Source organism: Sinocyclocheilus rhinocerous, unplaced genomic scaffold, assembly GCF_001515625.1.
Source record: "Sinocyclocheilus rhinocerous isolate Xijiao unplaced genomic scaffold, SAMN03320098_v1.1 scaffold7084, whole genome shotgun sequence".
Taxonomy (NCBI): domain Eukaryota; kingdom Metazoa; phylum Chordata; class Actinopteri; order Cypriniformes; family Cyprinidae; genus Sinocyclocheilus; species Sinocyclocheilus rhinocerous.
The window spans coordinates 31,150-53,179 of record NW_015661994.1 but is presented as its reverse complement, the minus strand read 5'-3'; the positions used below and the strand labels follow the sequence as shown (position 1 = coordinate 53,179).

The 22,030-nt window shown below is 35.9% G+C and overlaps 1 pseudogene; it reads right to left on the bottom strand.

The window, feature by feature from the left end:
• The window catches only part of LOC107727135 (beta-catenin-like protein 1), a 56,361-nt pseudogene that overhangs the window by 3,837 nt on the left and 30,494 nt on the right, over window positions 1–22,030 (bottom strand).

The window sequence follows — 22,030 nt, the reverse complement described above, 5'->3', positions numbered from 1 at the left end:
AGAGTGAGAGAGATAGAATGACAGACAGATACAGAGACAGAATGACAGACAGAATGACAGACAAATAAAGAGAGAATCACAGAGAGAGAGCTAGAATGACAGACAGATAGAGAGACAGAATGACAGACAAACAAAAAGAGACAGAATCAGAGAGAGAGAGATAGAATGACAGAGAGAGAGAGATAGAATGACAGACAGAGAGACAGAATGACAGACAGATAGAGACAGGATGACAGAGAGAATTAGAGACAGATATAGAGATAGAATGACACACAAGACAGATAGAGAGACAGAATGACAGACAAATAAAGAGACAGAATCACAGAGAGAGAGCTAGAATGACAGACAGATAGAGAGACAGAATGACAGACAAATAAAGAGACAGAATCACAGAGAGAGAGCTAGAATGACAGACAGATAGAGAGACAGAATGACAGACAAACAAAAAGAGACAGAATCAGAGAGAGAGAGATAGAATGACAGAGAGAGAGAGATAGAATGACAGACAGAGAGACAGAATGACAGACAGATAGAGACAGGATGACAGAGAGAATTAGAGACAGATATAGAGATAGAATGACACACAAGACAGATAGAGAGACAGAATGACAGACAAATAAAGAGACAGAATCACAGAGAGAGAGAGATAGAATGACAGACAGATACAGAGACAGAATGACAGACAGAACAACAGAGAGACAGAATGACAGACAGACAGGGAGATAGAATGACAGACAGAGAGACAGAATGACAGACAGATAGAGAGACAGAATCACAGACAAATAAAGAGACAGAATCACAGAGAGAGAGCTAGAATGACAGACAGATAGAGAGACAGAATGACAGACAAATAAAGAGACAGAATCACAGAGTGAGAGAGAGAGAGAGACAGACAGATAGAGAGGACAGACAGAGAGACAGAATGACAGACAGATAGAGAGATAGAATGACAGACAGACAGATAGAACAACAGACAGACAGAGAGACAATGACAAATAGAGACAGATACACAGACAGACAGAACGGTACACAGATAGACAGAATGACAGACAGAATGACAGACAAATAAAGAGACAGAATCACAGAGTGAGAGAGATAGAATGACAGACAGATACAGAGACAGAATGACAGACAGACAGGGAGATAGAATGAGAGACAGAATGACAGACAGATAGAGAGATAGAATGACAGACAGACAGATAGAACAACAGACAGACAGAGAGACAATGACAAATAGAGACAGATACACAGACAGACAGAACGGTACACAGATAGACAGAATGACAGACAGAATGACAGACAAATAAAGAGACAGAATCACAGAGAGAGAGCTAGAATGACAGACAGATAGAGAGACAGAATGACAGACAAACAAAAAGAGACAGAATCAGAGAGAGAGAGATAGAATGACAGAGAGAGAGAGATAGAATGACAGACAGATACAGAGACAGAATGACAGACAGAATGACAGACAAATAAAGAGACAGAATCACAGAGAGAGAGCTAGAATGACAGACAGATAGAGAGACAGAATGACAGACAAATAAAGAGACAGAATCACAAAGAGAGAGCTAGAATGACAGACAGATAGAGAGACAGAATGACAGACAAATAAAGAGACAGAATCACAAAGAGAGAGCTAGAATGACAGACAGATAGAGAGACAGAATGACAGACAAATAAAGAGACAGAATCACAAAGAGAGAGCTAGAATGACAGACAGATAGAGAGACAGAATGACAGACAAATAAAGAGACAGAATCACAGAGTGAGAGAGATAGAATGACAGACAGATACAGAGACAGAATGACAGAGAGACAGAATGACAGACAGACAGGGAGATAGAATGAGAGACAGAATGACAGACAGATAGAGAGACAGAATGACAGACAAATAAAGAGACAGAATCACAAAGAGAGAGCTAGAATGACAGACAGATAGAGAGACAGAATGACAGACAAATAAAGAGACAGAATCACAGAGAGAGAGCTAGAATGACAGACAGATAGAGAGACAGAATGACAGACAAATAAAGAGACAGAATCACAGAGTGAGAGAGATAGAATGACAGACAGATACAGAGACAGAATGACAGAGAGACAGAATGACAGACAGACAGGGAGATAGAATGAGAGACAGAATGACAGACAGATAGAGAGATAGAATGACAGACAGACAGATAGAACAACAGACAGACAGAGAGACAATGACAAATAGAGACAGATACACAGACAGACAGAACGGTACACAGATAGACAGAATGACAGGTAGAACACCAGACAGATAGAAAGAACGACAGGCAGACCGAACAATAGACAGACAGACGGAATGACAGAGTTTAATGAACACTTTTTAGGCGTCCGTCCAACACTTTAGGGAACGATTCAAAACAATTCAGTGTTTTCCTATGGTGCACTGAAACATTTCCATCAGCCAAACAAGTAAACAAACCGCGATGACAGTTAAACCGCAGAGCAAACGCAACCTGTCTAATTCCTCATGTAACATTTGTCTTCATTTTTCCCGTGATTGCGTTTAATACCACGTAAGCACATTTGCAGGAGCGTGAGAGCTGCGGGCAGGCCGTCTTGGCACACACTCGCCCGTCTGACACGGCCGCAGCTGCTACAGAGGCCAGGTGAAAATTTCAATTTCTCACCCAGTAGCAGCGGCCCAGCGGGGGCACAGATCCGACCCACACCAGCTGCTGGGAGAACGCTTTCACACTCCTCCAGCAGCTGAGAGCGATCCCGACCCGCAGCTCACATTAGACTCGTCACATGTCCTCCACACGCCGCAGGACCAGCCAATCTTTGACCACACGTTTGAGGGACGCCATAAAAGGTGCCAAATCACAACAAAGGATTTCAGAAGGTTTAAGATTTCAATCAGGGATGCTGAAGAAAATCAAAAGCATCAAAATATTAGGTGCAGTAGTAAAGATGGAAAACTACATAGTACTTTTCAAAAGTGGCATAGATTGAATATACTAATCAGACTATTTAAAAAAGCTATATACGAGATCATGAATTTTGTGATGACGATTAAATTAACTGCGATTAACAATTTAATTGTGTTTTCTTTATTTTACTTAAAGCGTAAAATGCATGTTTTTAAAAACTTGGAATCTTATATAATAGTTAAAAATGTAATAAAATAGACACATACGATTTACTACAATGCTGTGAAAATGAACATGTAATTATTTATAATATAATTTATTAACTATAATATTACAATCATGAATATTGTGCTGATGATTAACATAGAAATAATTGCTTTAATGCTGTAAAAATGAATAATATTCATTTATTTTCTATAATACAATTTAATAAATATAATATTACAATCATGAATTTTGTGCTGAAGATTAACTGTCAAACAAATAATCGTGATTAACAATTTAATTTTGTTTTGATAATGTTCTTAGTGTAAGCCTGATGTTTTACTTGGAGTCACATATAATAATATAACTATAATAAAAAAAATTTTTTAATTAAATATTATAAATAGACCTGTGTGATTTACTTTAACGCTGTGAAAATTAATAGTATTTATGTAATTATTTATAATTTAATAAATATAATATTATAATCATGAATTGTGTGCTGACAATTAATTATCATCCAGATAATTGCGAATAACGATTAAATTTTGTTTTGATCATGTTACTTACATTGTAAGCCTAATACGTTATTTTTTACTTGGAATTGTATGTAATATAATAATAAAAATTATCATAAAATAGCCCTGCATGATTTATTTTAATGCTATGAAAATTATTAATATTATAATTCATTTAAATTACATAATATACTTTAATTAATTATGTATAATATTATTTAATAAATACAACACAATTACAATAGTGTGCTTAAATTTCCCTTATTTGGATGGCAAAATGTGATTTTAAAAGGCTCTCATGTAGCACTTGTATCCCAGACACCATTAGCTCACATTAACAGCACCTTCTAAAGAGCAATGCTTACGTCTTTGAACACCCTTGGCCGCCTCTTAAAATGAGCAGCGAGAGCGCTGTCTGAACCATTACAGCCCGCCGTTTTAATCTCTGTCACCAGCTACAGCAGAGTTCAGGTGGGAACGTCCTCCCTCTGATGAAGCATTAATGATGAGGAAGTGCAGAATTTAACAAGAGCAGAAAGAAAGGGGATGTGCTTTCCATTAAGTGGTTTAGGAAAGAAAGCAGTCTTAAACAGAAGACAACAATCAATCAGACATTATTAACTATAAATGGTTTATCAATTTTGTGTATGTGTATATATACAGTATCTCACAGAAGTGAGTACACCCCTCACATTTTTGTAAATATTTTATTATATCTTTTCATGTGACAACACTGAAGAAATGACACTTTGCTACAATGTAAAGTAGTGAGTGTACAGCTTGTATAACAGTGTAAATTTGCTGTCCCCTCAAAATAACCACACACACAGCCATTAATGTCTAAACCGCTGGCCACAAAAGTGAGTACACCCCTAAGTGAAAATGTCCAAATTGGGCCCAAAGTGTCAATATTTTGTGAGGAGTGTACTCACTTCTGTGAGATACTGTATATATATATATATATATATATATGTGTGTGTGTGTTAGTTGTTCAGTTTAATTTTTTAAAGTAATATGTATTAAATTATATATAATTTATGCTTTATATTTGTAAATAATATTACATATTACATTTTTATATGTAACATCATTTTTGCTACTGGGATTTCATGCTAGCTGCAATTATGAAAAAATAAAAAATAATAATGGCTGAATAAAAATGCATTGTGGTACTTAATTTTATATCGCCAACAAAATCACTACAAATCTATTGTCAATATTTGATCATCCAGCCCTTGTCAAACAGATATGGGACACAACAGCTGGAAACTCCCTCCAGACAGCACATTGTTCACTAAACTTTCATAAAAATAAAATCAAGAGAGTTGGGTTCTTCCCAGGAGAAATACTGGGTGAAGTATGAAAGAGTAGCTGTTAAAAAAAAAGGAAAGTCAGCGCAAAAGAGAGAGAAAAATAGAAAGCTGTCGAGACTTAATCAGGGTGCTCTGGGCTGAAGAGTGGGCGAAGCCGAACACCTCATATCGCTCAAGAGAGAGAAAGGATGGAGGGGCAGGAGGAAATAAAGAGAGAAATACACTGCCAGCGAGCAGCACTGCAGCGCACAGCAAACCTTTAGCTTTAGCAACAGGGAATCTGCTTCAGCGCTGCGACTCATGCGCTGATGGCCTGCGGACATATGTTCATGAATGGCTCAACACCATCCACCTGATACCTGATGAGATGCTGCTGTATACGCTTTTAGCCTGAGACTGAACTAGTGAGAAAACCGCTAGTGAACTTATCAACATCTAAACAAATTCAGATTAAAGTGCTAAAGGTTTGCAAGTCCTGATAGACCAATATAACGCTCAGAGTGAGAAATCAGCCATTTAGAGATTAACGGCATTATACACAGTGGCTGATTGAACAGGATTTCAGAATTCACATTTCATTTTTGACAGACTTTTAGGTAAATAAGCTTGTGTAAAACTAGTTTGAATCATGGTTATTACAGTTAACTTTTTATTTATTTATTGGTGGGGTTTTTTTGTGCATTGAAGCATATTTTCATGACAATTACCCCACAATATCTCATTAATGTTATGGAAAAATACATTTTAATTTTTACTACTACTGTGCACAAAAACAATGGCATATTATTCAAATAAAATAAAAATTATAGATTGTTGTGCCGCCTTCAATTTATGCAAAAACACATTATATTTAAGTAAAATATAATATTCATGCAAAAAATAGCACTCATTAAATTTATGCAAAATAACACCATACTTAAAAAAAATATATAATATTCAGAAATGTTGCAATATTTTACTGCATTAGTACAGTAATCATAATTTATCGAGAATAACCAATGAGAAAGGGGGAAAAAATCAGAATTTTTTTTTAAAATACAATAAATAAATATAATCATTCTATTAGATCTGCAAAAAAGCAATACTTTGGTAAAAAATTTAAGAGATGTTAAAATGCATCTTGTTACTACAGAGTGTCTTAAGCTTTACTATAGTTCAATTTATCTGTACCTTTCATATTGTAATATAGTTTGGGCGAGTACTTTTCCTACCACTCTTCAAAAATGTTTATCCTTCAGAAACATTTTGTTAGGATTGCAACCTGATCAGATGCATATACATCATCTGCTTCTTTATTTCAGAAACTTCAAGTCCTTACTATTTATGACATTAAAGGGGTGGTTCACTGGTTTTTTTCTAGGCTTGATTGTGTTTATGGGGTGCAGTCTAACATGTGTTAATGCTTCGTTTTTTAAAAAACGATAATGTAGGCATTAAACTGCCAGAATTTTAAAAGACGATATCTCCGTTTGCATTGAACTTTCAGCTTCGTAACTTTGCAGATATTGTTTATGCTCAAACAGCAACATTACACACTAACTAATGTTAAAAAAGTGAAATCGCAATGAACCACCCCTTTAATATTTCTCAAATATGTTTTCATGAATAATATACATTTTATTTTCAGATTTTCATCTTCCTAAAATTCTCACTTGTAGAGATCAATACTCAATAAGATTTAGGGGTATAAAATTATGGAATGGTTTATCCCATCTAGCAAAAAAAATATTATTCTTTAATAAAAAATATTATAAAAGATGTATAAAGGATCATTTTAGTGCTGCCTTGTAATTGTGCCTTCTCGTTTTTTTGTTCTTGATGCATTTTACGTTTGTTTTTGGAGTACAATATTTTTGGGTTTTTGATTTATGTTGAAATTAATTTGATGCAGTCATTTACATATTTGTTATTGTAATTTAGCTCTTTCCTTAATTACAACTAATTTTTAAAAAGTTGTATCTGTTTTCTATATTGTTTAGGTGGAAGCTTCAAATAAGCCCTTTTGGCTTTTCTGCCTCTCACTGCACAGTATATGGATTGTACTAAAACTAAAGCTGATGTATTGCGGTAATGAAAATTTGGGTGGAATATGCATTTAATTGTCATGAAAATAATGTCACAGTGCACAAAAATCCTAATGGTCATAAAAATAGCCTTCATTTTACGAATACAAAGTATATTTTTTCTTTATATGTTGACACTAGCTTTTGAAATCATCTTACCTCTCATTATATGACGAACTATTTTGACGGATCCTCCCCTGAGATTGAGGATCTGATGGACTCTCTGCTGTAACTGGAAGAGAAAACACATTTCAGCATGCAAAATTAATAACATTCAGCTTTAATAACACATGAAACGATCATAACATACCTGAGGAACACCAGCGTTACAGATCTCCACCATGATGTAACAGACGAGCTGAAGAACGAAGAGTCCGGCGTCCAACCGCCGCAGATAAAACTCATCGTCCATCGCGTCGTCAATAATCTCACCACGACGAACCATATCCTGAAACGTACAAATGACCATTAGACACTTTATAATAAACTAGATGAGTAACGTTTAGGTTGGCTTGAGAAAGCCTAGCCTGAAAGTTTGAAGCAGTTATAAAAGCTTGAAGTTTGAAAGTTTAGATCGATTAGATGGATGTTGCTAGCATGATTTAAAATGTTGCAACCATGTTTTAACCTTATGATAGCATGGTGTTAAAATGATTAGTATGTTTCTAAGATGATTAACATGTTGCTAGCATGTTTCTAGCAAAATTACCATGTTGTTAGCATGATTAGCATGTTGTCGGCATTTTTTTGAAGATGATTAACATGTTGCAAGCATGTGTCTAGCATGATCAGCATATTTCTAGCATGATTAGCATGTTGTTAACATGCTTAGCATGTTGTTAGCATGATTAACGCGTTGTTAGCATGTTTCTATCATTACCATGTTGCTAGCCTGTTTTTAACATGATTAGCATGTTGATAACATGTTTCTAACACAATTACAGTGCTGTTAGCATGATTAGTATGTTAGCATGTTTCTATGATTATGATTAGCATGTTGTCTGCATTTTTTGAAGATGATTAACATGTTGCAAGCATGTTTCTAGCATGATCAGCATGATGCTAGCATGTTTCTAGCATGTTGTTAGCATGCTTAGCATGATTAACACGTTGTTAGCATGTTTCTACCATTACCATGTTGCTAGCCTGTTTTAACATGATTAGCATGTTGGTAACATGTTTCTAACACAATTACAGTGCTGTTAGCATGATTATTATGTTAGCATGTTTCTATCATGATTAGCATGTTGCTAATGTGTTTCTAACATGATTAACATGTTGCTAGCATGTTTCTAACTTGATGCTAGCATGTTTCTAGCACAATTACAGTGTTGTTAACAAGATTAGTATGTTAGCATTTTTCTTTCATGATTAACGTAGTCCACAACAATTTTCCTTCTGAGGACAAGTATACTACTACTACTACTACTACTATGTTGTTAACGTGTATCTAGCATGATTAACATGTTTCTAGCATGTTTCTAACACAATTACCATGTTGTTACCATGATTAGCACGTTGTTAGCCTGTTTCTATCATGATTAGCATGTTGCTACCATGACTTAACATGTTGCTAACATGTTTTAACATGTTACTAGCATGTTTTAGCACATTGCTAACATGTTTTATCGTGCTGCTAGCATAATATTGCACGTTGTTACCATGAATTAGCATATTGCTAGCATGATTTAGCATGTTGTCCTAGGACAGTCATTAAGATTTGCTGGTGACAGCTTAAACACTCTATGGCCTGGTTTCACAGACAGGATTTAGACTAAGCCAGGATTAGGCTATAGTTCAATTAGGACATGTAAGTAATTTTTTATAAACGTGCCTTAGAAGAAACATTACTGGTGTGCATTTTGAGACAAAATAAAGGCACTGATATATTTTAAAATCAGTCAGAGCAAGTTTCTTTCAGTTGAAACAGCTCAGACTTAGATTTTAGTCTGGGATTAGGCTTAAGTCTTTTCTGTGAAATCAGGGGTATAAGTCTTATTGTACAAAAGTTTTGACCCCCTCAATGAAAGTCTATGGGACTTTTCGTAGTTTGATCATCTGTTTAACAAAAAGTGTAAGTCTGATCAGTTAAAGATATAGCAATCCACGACCAACCAGTCTGAAGGTCTGACCAGAGTTTAGGGGTTGTAGCTTGAAAGCTCTAGGAGGAGAAACAGTCCAAATTTAGTCCCAGAAGAAGAAGCAGCAGCTTAAATAGCAGATCTGTTGGTTGCTTTCTCAAGCCAACCTAATAAACGCATATTGATTAGCAAGAAAATCCCATGCAGTGACTGATACGCAGTGCCATGCATGTTAAAAAGGCTCTGGATGGTGATCTCAGTTCACTTCAGAAAGGTGATTTTTTTTCACACATCTCAGCTTTTCAGCACCTGCAGCCGAATCTAAAGGGACAAAGACGTTTGGCATTTGTTGAGTGCCATAATTGCGGCAATTGACACTGGCCTGTCCAGGGGATTTCAATCTTTTCGAGCATAAAACGCTGGCAAGCACACACGTGTGTGAGTGTGCACGAGCAGAAAGGCTTGTGAACACAAAGGGAACATCGCAGGAACAGCAGGCTGGCGAGAGCTGGCCGTCACGGGCTGCTGAAGACACAGAACGCAGCTCTGATCGTGGCGAGAGGCTTAGAGAACCGCGCTTAGATTGTGCCAAAACCATTCAGCCATTCTCCAAAAAATCAGGACAGGTCAAAGCACATTCAATGCAACTCAGGACAGCATGTGATTGGGAATTGTGGGGGGGGGGAAAGCATTGGGAAAAGTGGGATTTTGAGCAGGACGTGCAGGATGAAGGTCAAGTTCACCTTGCAGAGCATCTCAATAGTGGCCGTTCCTTTTCAAATCAATTTGTGTTTATTGCTGCAAGCACTCATTCCTGTAGCTCAAAAAGTAGAGCATGCAGCTATTAACAATATGGTCATGGGTCCGATTCCCAGGGATGCATGAGCTTATGAAATGTAAAGAAATGAAGGTTTTTGAGGAAAGCATTCCAGGATTTTTCTCCAAATAATGGACTTCAATGGTGGCCAACGGGCTGAAGGTCCAAATCACAGTTTCAATGCAGCTTTAAAGGGCTCTACACGATCCCAGCCAAGGAATAAGCGTCTTATCTAGTGAAAAGATAAATAAAATGTATATACTTTTTAACCACAAATGCACGTCTTGCACTAGCTCCGCGATGCGCGTCTGCAAATTCACGCATTACGTAATCACATTGGAAAGGTCGCGCGCGGTCAGCTCTTCGTCTGTGTGCTCCGGTTCAGAAAGGAAGGGAAGGACAAAAAACTCCATCTGATTTTCTCCACCAACTTCAAAATCGCCCGGCATCGCTGTTTGACTTTCTTTGCACGTTTACTTTGTAAAAACTGGGTGTTTCCGCCTACGACATGTGTGACCTTTCCAACGTGATTACGTAATGCATGAAGTCAAGCTAGTGCAAGACAAGCATTTGTGGTTAAAAAGTATATACATTTTTATTTTAAGAAAATTAGCAATGGTTTTGTTAGATAAGACCCTTATTCCTCGGCTGGGATCGTGTAGAGCTCTTTGAAGCTGCACTGAAACTGCAATTTGGACCTTCAACCCGTTGATCCATTATATGGAGAAAAATCCTGGAATGTTTTCCTCAAAAACCTTAATTTCTTTGCGACTGAAGACAGAAAGACATGAACATCTTGGATGACACGGGGGTGAGTAAATAATCAGGACATTTTTATTCTGGAAGTGAACTAATCCTTTAACAAAGTAAATATTTTTCATGCTGATTTAAGGAGTTTTAGTTCCTACTTAAGGCTGATTTAAAGAGTGTGCAAAAAATATGTACATCACGCTGTCAGAACAGGGTGTTTCGATCTTTCGCAGGCATTATTCGAGTCTCGTTACAGAGGTACAGCCTTCGGCAAGTCAATTACACAAGTGCAAATAACAAGCGGCTTCACCTCCGGGAAACAGAGCGATTTTTAGTCACTTCCTGTTGGAGAACTGCAGGCTGGCACAGGTGTTAATATGACAGGCAGAACAAAGCAGCGCCGGGACCTGTGATTGAGTCTCACGGGACACGCAGAGACTAAATTAATCAGAGCACACCCTGCCAACACTTCCTCCGCGGATCCTTTCGAGATTTCCCAAAGAGCCGTGCGTGTGTGCGCGCATGTGGGGCGCTGCGGCAAAACGAGAAGAGCAGAAGATGAGCAGACCGAGCGCGGAGGGGGTTTATGGGGGTCTGTGTTTAGGAAATGCAATTCGGAGAGAATTTGTAGCTGTCATTAGGCAGTAAAAGGAGGCGAGACGGGCTCACATGAGCGCGGCGCTGACAGCACTCAGAGGCGTTTTTAAACAAGGACTCTGCTATGGGTGATATACTTTTATAGCGCTCAGAGAAAGCCGCGAACGCTGTTCCATCTGGAGGGAGTGCTGGTGCGCTCAGTCGACGGGCACGAAACAAGAGGAGACATTTCCACAGTCATATTCCTGTCACTGCTTCTGAGAGACGATTTATAGGCCTCTGAAGAAGACGCAGAGCAGAAAGTCAGATAAGGTGGATGGGAAACACACACACACACACACACACAGAGGAGACGGTTTTAAATCGACACACCTGCACAGAGACCTGAAACAAGAGCTGAGTGGTATATTGAACATTCACAAAATGCTCAGTGGTTTTTAAAATTTAAGCAACAAGCAACTTTGTGTGATGATGCAAACGCATTTTTAAAGTATAAAAAAGACGATAATACTTCAAACAAATAAATAATTGTATATGGTTGCCAGGTAGGGAAGATTAAGTAAACCACTTGGCTTGTGGAGGCTTGTTACTAATGCAATATAATGCAAATGCCTAATTAAACTGAAACATTTTCAGGATAAATAACCGGCAGGTAAATATCACAGACAATTATGCTATAACTGAGAGAAGCAGAAATCGTGAACACGATTAAAGTACGATTTATCAGGATGATTTGCATCGGGGCCTGATCAACCTCGTGATATAATCTTATATTTTTACTGCATTTTAATGATCTTGTTTAGGGTAGAAAAAAATCAATATACACTACCGTTCAAAAGATTTCTATGTAAAAAAAAAAAATTTTCTTTTGAACTTTCTATTCATCTGTGAATCCTGAAAAATAAAATGTATCACGGTGTCCAAAAAATAGAAATGTTTCTTGAGCAGCAAATCAGTATATTAGAATGAATCACATTATTTTATTTTACTTTGTTCTATTTTTAAATATTTACTTATTTTATATTTATTTATTGTGTTTATTTATTTATTATATAAATCTGCTTATTATTTTTATTATTATAATTACTATTATTAATATTACTATTAAGATGAAGAAAATAAATAAATAACATTAGTAATATAATATAACATTATAGTTGTCAAGGGTCCACAAAACCATGCTGGAACATATTTGAAGCATTTGGATCAGTGTTTTAATGCCAACACGAGCTGTCTGAGATGTAATGAGATTTTAAATGGAGCAAGACCAACCCAACAGTGAGGTTTTGTTTGGGTGTTTGTCGAGTTGCGACCACACAGACTCCAGGTCCTGTAAGGGCTGATGAGAAAGTGTGTGCGAATCAGCGCTCAGAGTAAAAGTCTAACAGCGTTCAGCTTTAAAGGTGAGTGGAGCGAGCGGGAAGCGTGTCGAGTGTCAGACCGTTTGAGTCTGGTAGGTCTGCTCTTATCTTCACACACAGATCTGCCCTCGCTGAGGAGATACTGACAATCAAGCGTGAATGTGTGTGTGTGAGTGAATCTTACGTGCTTCTCTCCTTCGATCCTCTTGTCTGCGAGCTGAACGGCTTCCAGGTACTTAAAATGCAGCTCCATGAGTCTGTCGACCTGCAGAAGAGAGCGAACGAGGGTGAGCACGTTACAAATGCACCCAAACACCACTGAAACACACCAGAGATGCGCTTTAGGACCCGAATTTGTGTTATGTGAATGATTTTCATATTTAACTGCGGCGAACAAGACGAATGGTGTCTGTGTTATTTAAAGACAAGCAGAAGCATTCGTCATCCTCTTCCGAGCAATTCCTGCGACAATCTGAAGACGAACAGAAGTGAGGCATGACGCCCATATGGCCGAAATCTTTTAGCTCGAGAAACGACCAATAATGCACTGCTGCTGTCAGAGTGATGAAGCAGGCCCCGGCAGGACTGTGAGGGTTATTTTAAGAGTAGTGACTGCTGAGCGATAACAGCACACGTGTCTGTCCAGGTGATGTATGGAGACCCCCCACAGAGACTAAAGAGAGAGTGTGTGTGTGTGTGTGTGTGTGTGAATCTTACGTGCTTCTCTCCTTCGATCCTCTTGTCTGCGAGCTGAACGGCTTCCAGGTACTTAAAATGCAGCTCCATGAGTCTGTCGACCTGCAGAAGAGAGCGAACGAGGGTGAGCACGTTACAAATGCACCCAAACACCACTGAAACACACCAGAGATGCGCTTTAGGACCCGAATTTGTGTTATGTGAATGATTTTCATATTTAACTGCGGCGAACAAGACGAATGGTGTCTGTGTTATTTAAAGACAAGCAGAAGCATTCGTCATCCTCTTCCGAGCAATTCCTGCGACAATCTGAAGACGAACAGAAGTGAGGCATGACGCCCATATGGCCGAAATCTTTTAGCTCGAGAAACGACCAATAATGCACTGCTGCTGTCAGAGTGATGAAGTGGAGTAATGATGCTGGAAATTCAGCTTTGATCACAGCAATAAATTGCATTTTACAATATATTAACACAGAAAACAGTTACTTTAAATTGTAATGATATTTCACAATTTTACTGTATTTTCATCAAATAAATGCAGTCTTGGTGAGCAGAAGAGACTTTTCAAAAACATTGTACCAACCTCAAACTTTTGAAAAGCATTTTATATCCAATATGTTTAGAAGGCTTAAAACTAGATGATATTATTCACCCAGCCCAAGCTGAAACATCCCTAAAAACCATCTTGAACACACACACACTAGAATGGATGAGACATGAGCCGCAGGAGTCCACATCAGTGCCCAGATCACATCCTCAACATACACACGCCAATATCCCCTGGCGCACACACACACACAGTATAATCACACGCATGCACACACACGAAGCACAGTCTACCCTACAAACACAACACACACTCAGGGATGTTAGCTAATGAAATACAGTTACACAATGTGGAATAACTGCTCAATCTGACAATTATCATCAATTAGCATCTGCCTTTAATCATCTCCACGTTAATTAACGCTGGCTGAGAACCCACAACTTACATAATGAGAGTTACGGCTCTAAAACCTGATTGGATGAGACAAGCTAAGAGCGGCTGTAAAAAGCCTTTAAAACACACCGTTGAGCGCACGCCAATTACATTCTCCATTAATAAACCCAGTCGCAAAACTTCAAATAAATATGTATTACTAATATTAATCTTTTTAATAAAAACAATAACAGCAATAATAATAATAACATATTATTTTAAAATGATATGAAATACTATCAATGATAATAGATTTTTTAAATTAATATGCAATAACAACAACAATACTAATGCATTATTAATAATAATAATAGATTGTTTTTAAATTATATGCAATATTATTATATTTGAAATTCTGCAAATGTTGGCATTCACAATGTTAATAATAAATGATAATAATAGATTATTTTAAAAGCAATATGCAATAATATATTAGGAAAACTATCATATTTGGAATTATGCAAATGTTTTTATGCAAATTTCTGCATTAACAATGCACATGGCAATGTCTTTTTTTCCAGTGTTTTTGAATAAACTTTGGCTTAAATGTAAAGTTTCGCAGGCCCCGGCAGGACTGTGAGGGTTATTTTAAGAGTAGTGACTGCTGAGCGATAACAGCACACGTGTCTGTCCAGGTGATGTATGGAGACCCCCCACAGAGACTAAAGGAGACGTATAACACAGACAGGACACAGGAGAGAACGCCGCTGAGAGAGTTCAAACAACACCGGCATGAAACATTATTATACTGATGCACGACTGCAACCAACAAGTGTGAACAAAACTGCAAACCAACAAAACAAAGGAAATAAAGAACAACAAATGAAAAAAAAAATAGAATGAAAACAAACAAGAGCAAACCAAAACTGAAAAGGAAAAGAACAAAAGACTGAAAAAATGTATAAATGAATGAATAAAATAAACTGAAAAAACAAAAGGACAAAACAAGAAATAAAAAGAATGAACAAAAAAACAACCAACAAGAGCAAACAAAACTGGAGGAAATAGAGAACAACAAATGAAAGAACAAAAGAATAAATGAAAATGAGTGAACAAACCAAAAATAAAAAAAGACATTAACAATAGACTGAAAAAATTAATTAAGTAATTATTTAATAAACTAAAGGACAACGGAAGAAATAGAAAGAGATAACCAACAAAAGCAAACAAAACAAAATGTCAGTAAATAAAGAACAACAAATGAAAGAAGCAAAAGAAAGAATAAAAGGGGTAAACAAATCAAAAGAGAAACAAATGATAGACTGAAGGAATTAATAAATCAACAAATAAAAACAATTAACGAACAAAAGAAAGAGAAAAAACAAAAACCAACCAACAAGGCAAATAAACAACGAAAGAACAAACAAAAGAATAAATGAAAATGGACAAACCAACAAATCAAGAGAGAAATAATTAATAAAATAATGAATAAAAAAATTACGAACAAAAGGAGAAAGAACAAAAACCAAGCAATAAGAGCAAACAAGACAAAATGGCAAGAAATAAAGAACAAATAAAAAAAAAACTAAATAAGTGAAATAAATGAAAGGAAAAAAGGAAAGAGTGAACAAAAACCAAACAACAAGAGCAAACAAAACTGTAGGAAATAAAGAACAGCCAATGAAAGAACAGAGAAGAATCAATGAAAATGGGTGAACTCATCAAAAAAAAGAAATAAACTATAGGCTGATCTAATTATTAAAAATATGAAAAAAACAAAACAAATGAACAAACAAAAGAAAGAGGACTAACAAAAACCAAAAAATAGTGAAGAAAAAGTAAACCCATGAATGAAACGTCAAACTCAAAGAAAGAATAAAAGAGTGTGCACAAGAACAAATAAAATAATTAATAAATGAAACAGATCCAGCAATAATCACACGAAAAACTAACATACTACTGAAAAGCAAAAAACAGAAGTATTAATGAAGAAACAAAAGAGAAAACAAAATGAAAATACGATGATAAAAGTTTAAATTGCAGAACTTGCCAACAGTTAAAATGTTTTAAAAAATTGTAAAAATTTTCAATTTAAATTTCAAACCACAGTACATTTCTTTTAAAGGTTTTTGTGAAAGGCCTTCATTTTAACTTTATAAATTGTAATTTCTATTTTATAATAACTAATAAACAAACTTCTATTCTAACCAAGACGGCCATGTTTCATTTCTAAAATAATTGGACTTTATGCTCATCATATTAAGTCGGAAAGTAGCACAGCACGTTCTAGAAACACTCTATATTATCTTTATGGCAGCATTAAACCCATCTGCCAGCCAACTCTCCTGAAGCGCTCTTCTGTCGTCACTCCACCACTTTTAGAAGCAGAAGATAATAAAGCCGTACCGTCAGCTGTCTTATTTTTACCTTCTCGCAGTCGTTCTCTGTGAACTTGCTGAGGAGACGACTTCTCTGCTGCCCTTTGAGGTTCCTCAGCATGGAGGCGATGATGGAGCACACATGCTCTGCCAGAAGGAAACAAGGCTTTAGTGTCCTGATTTAACACACTCGTGTCATCCACTCACATTACATGAAGTAAAAGCACTGAGCAATGAGTGGGAGGTGACAGCAATCTGCTCTTCTAGACTAAGAACATGAAACCGCAAACGGTGTTTTAAAGGTACTTTAAAGGTACATCCACTGCTGTTTTAAAGGTAAGTTTCAAACTTTCTCTTGTAGCTGTCAGAGTGATTTTCACTCCTGATCAAAAGTGGTGAAGAAGAGACAGTAAAACTGACTCAAGAAACTGCAAAACAAAGCTGAACATGAGAGTCTGAGTTATACAGACATTTTCTAGTGCCCTTTGTGATTTCAATCTATGCTTATACTGCCTTTGAATCACTTTTATAAGGCTTTTGGGTTTTATAAACTACTGATCAGAAGGAGGGTTGGTAAGATTTTTTTAATGATTTTGAAAGAAGTCTCTTCTGCTCACCAAGGCGGCATTTATTTGATTAAAAATACAGTAAAAACAGTAAAATTCTGAAATATTATTAAAATTTAAAATAATGGATTTCTATGTGAATATATTTTAATATGTAATTTATTTCTGTGATGCGCAGCTGTATTTTCAGCATCATTACTCCAGTCTTCAGTGTCACATGATCTTCAGAAATCATTCTAATATGCTGATTTGCTGCTCAAGAAACATTTCTGATTATTATCAATGTTGAAAACAGTGCTGCTTCATATTTTTGTGGAAACCATGATGCATTTTATTTTTCAGGATTTTTAATGCATAGAAAGTTCAAAAAGACATTGATTTGAAACAGAAATCATAACATTATACATGTCTTTACTGGCACTTTTGAACAACTTTCATCTACTGCTTAAAAAAAAATGTTTTATAGAAAGCATCCACACAGAGCCAACAGTTATAATTTGCTTAAAGACATAAAAGGAGAAATTGCAGAAGAACTGGCGAGTGAGTCTGTGACTGTCTTAGATAACGGCTGCAAATGGAAAATACGATGCTGCACTAAAAGCTTTAATGAACGTAGAGTGAAGTGTATGAAGGTCTTCACACGCTGCTGTCGCCTATAAAAACACACTAATGAAGAAGCATTAGAGCTGAGACAAACAAGACATCAGACGCAACCACAAATCTGATCTGACGGCTTGTTTCCCTTCAAGCGGGAATGTACAGTAAGAATGAGTCAATCATACAGGGACTGTAAAAGAACAAACCGACTTCTTATTAAAGGAATAGTTCACCCAAAAATGAAAATTTGCTCCAGATGTACTCACCCTCAGGTCATCCAAGAAGTATTTGAGTTTGTTTCTTCATCAGATTTGGAGAAATGTAGCATTGTATCACTGTCTCAGCAATGGATGCTCTGCAGTGAATGGGTGCCGTCAGAATGAGAGTCTGATAAAAACATCACAATAATCCACAAGTAATCCACAGCACTCCAGTCCATCAGTTAATGTCTGGAGAAGACAAAAGCTGCGTGTTTGTAAGAAACAAATCCATCATGAAGATGTTTTAATGTTAAAACTTTGCTTCTGGACAAAATATGAGTCCATAATCCATAATAACGCTTCCTCCAGTGAAAAAGTCCATCTCCTGTTGTCTCTCACATCAGAATCCACACACATACTTGTTTAGAGCTGTTTCGGACTGTTTTCGCTCATAAACGGTGCTTGATCTGTGCAGATTTCCCTCCTGATTCAGACGAGACAATGTTTTCACTGGAAAAAGCAATATTATGGATTATGCTCTCGTATTTTAATCAGAAGCAGCGGTCTGAAGTTAAAAACGTCTTAATGATGGGTTTGTTTCTTACAAACATGCAGCTTTTGGCTTCACATAACGTTAACTGATGGACTGGAGTGGCGTGGGTTATTGTGATGTTTTTATCAGCTGTTTGGACTCTCATTCTGACGGCACCCATTCACTGCAGAGCAAGTGATGCAATGCTACATTTCTCCAAATCTGATGAAGAAACAAACTCATCCTAATCTTGGATGGCCTGAGGGCGAGTCCATTTTCAACAAAATGTTATTTTTGGCTGAACTATTCGTTTAACGCTAATGCACTTCTACATTGTTTGATCTTCACTTATTGTAGCGACACACCACTGGATGAGTGTTTGATGAGTGTTATACTGTACCAAACAACATTTGACGTCTTCTAAAACATTACGTCCATTAGAGTTATTCTTCATCAGGTTAAAAATCAATATTTAAAAGCTATCTCGCACAAGCACTCAAAACCCATAATCAGGCGGCCTTGATAAAACCATTTAATTTGGCCTTGGCCTTCGCCGCCGCTGAATACAAATGAGTTTAAACATCAGTCCGCATGCATCTCTTAACCAACACATTACGCATTCTAATGCCGCGGGTAAACGGAGGCGACACATTAATCAACAGACGCGAGAGAGGAAGCGCTCGGTCAGCACTGCGATGTCGCGGGTCTTCAAGGCGACTCTGGGGAGCGTGGCCACCAGGAGCGAGGGAGGAAAAAGTGAACATTATTAGCGGCAGAATAAAGTGTCTGGGGTGAGGGATACAGCCACAGGGAGCGGATGAGAGGAGAGAGGTGCAGGCTAGAGGTCTGAGATAAGTGCGTTATCTCACAGCTCTGCCGCGGGAAAGCTTTTGTCATCATTACACACATGAAACAGGACTCGGCTACCCAACTACATCACTCCGGGTCGCCGTGGCAACAGGGAGAAAGGTCATTGGCTGGCGAGTCGTGAATGCGGTGGGATGTCCAGTAGGGGGGCGGTACTTTATGTGGGACGAACACAAATGAGCAATATAAACCGTTCACGAAAGGCCGTTAGCTGTTAGCCTGCTACCCGAAGGCTAAATGAAAATTTATTGACAAATTTATTGACCACTAAAATTGACCATTTTAGCTTCAGTAATATAATGTGATATGTAATTTGAGAGTCAATAACGTTTTCACAATTAAAAATAAATACACTGTAAAGTGATTTTCTATCATTTGTAATAAGGCATTTGTAATGAGTACCCATTTAAAAAAATTATATATGATATATAATTAAATTTAAATGAAAAAAAGAAAATTAATTTAAGACAATATTAATTTCTAAATTATAATTAATAAAAATGCATTATACGCATATGCAAATAATAAAAAAAAATTATTTAATACAATTATTTTAAAAACAAATTATACATAAAATAGCACTAATTTAAAAAATCTAGAAACTTTAATTGAAAAATATATATTTTATATTATATATGATTAATAAATAAACTAATTAAATTAATTTATAAATTATATATACAATTAAGGAAATATTATTATTATATCATAATGTATAAAAAATAATTAATACAAATACATCAAACATATGCAAATAATTAAACAAAATTAATTAATAAAAAGAAGTTATTTATAATTAAAGTATATATATTTTTGGAAATATAATTGGAAAAATATGTATAATTGAAAATATACATGCAATTAATAAAACAATGCATATATGATTAATAAATAAAAATTTATTACTTTTTAAAAAATGGACAAATTGATTTATGAATTATATTTAATAAAGAAAATATTCATTTCTAATTATTATTTATCAAAACACATTAGACACTAATAAAGAATTAATACATTGTCGAAAATATATCAATGCCATCATTTTTGATTTGTAAAGTTCTTCATACAAAGCTATCATATGCCTTCAGCAGACATGACAAGTACTGCAAAAGAGAACTGCTTTTACTGTGCTTTAAAATAGTTTAGAGCTTGACAAACTCAATACTCGCTCACAGAAAAAAGAAAGTCAGCAACATGAGGGTTTTTGGCCGAACAATGCATTTAAGAGCTTGCCTGAGATTTCAAAACTGCTCTCAAAGACCCAGCAGAAAATATACCTCACGTATTTACATTTGCATGCTTTGAGAAATACCACATGAAGAGATACATGATCCAAAACTCTTATATGTGACTACATTATATGCATGTTTCTCCACTAAAGCATCTTCTGCATGACAAGACAAAGGTGTTTTGTTACAGTTCAAGAAAATCCCTGGAAACAAAGCGGATTATCACATTATCATGGTACGAATCTGCAGCAAAAGAACTGCTAATTTTCAATAATGAATCCATTAGCGAAACCTTTGAGGTCGGCGTAACAATGATCCGATTCCAAGTTTCATTTCAAATGGGAGAATTACCAGAGCTCTGGAGAGCAGCGCAATTACACCGACGCTTTTGATCCAATTTAGCACAGCGATTCAAGCGCTTCCCGCAATTATTACGTGTCCGGTAGAGATTAAAAAGCAGTTAAAAGACAATCAATAGAAATAAATGAAGTGCTGCTGCACCCCTCCGCCATCAGTTCGGTTCAGATTTGGCCAATTTTGAGTCACTGTCGAGACGTCGAAGCAAATGGGTTTGTCTCAAACGTTGTCTTGCATCTCTCCAAAGAATGATTATTCTCTGTAACGGGAGACATTTGGACAAACCACTCGAGTAATTTAATCTAAAAGGGATCACAAACAGAACGACAGCCACTTGACCGGTTTTTAGATGCAGGAGTCAGAATCAGGGTTATTATAGTTAAATCAAAAAATTATAATAAATAAAATTGCTTGAAATAAAATAAACTATAAAAAAAATAAAATATAAAAAACCTATAAAAAGTTTAATCATTTCATTTCATTTCATTTACTAAAATAACTAAAACTTAAATAAATTAATAACAAGCTATACAGACAATAAAAAAAAGACAAAAACACAACTAAAATTTTAACTAAAATTAAAATGAAAATTGAAAACAAAAATAAAACTTCATTCAAAATAATAATAAAAAACTATAATAGTATCTCAATCATACTAAAATAATTGAATTATCCACTAAAAATAAAAAATAAAAATGCATTGCTTGAAACAAAATAAATTGTAATGGGATTAAAAAATGAAATAAAATGAAATAAATAAAAAAAATTATTTCAGCAAGTTGGCAAGGCAACATTTATCATTTCCATGTAGTTTAACTTGATGCACTAAAAAAACAAACTGAAATAAATAAAAAAAATTGAAAATGACAAACACACATAACAAAACTACCAAAACTTTAACTAAAATGAAAATGAAAATGGAAAATATAAAAAAAAAAAAATTAAGTTTGAATTTCTATTAAAGGGGTGGTTGACTGGCTTTTTTCTAGGCTTGAGTGTGTTTATGGGGTGCAGTCTAACATGTGTTCATGCTTCGTTTTTTAAAAAACGCATTATTTTTCACATAATTTACCTTTATTCC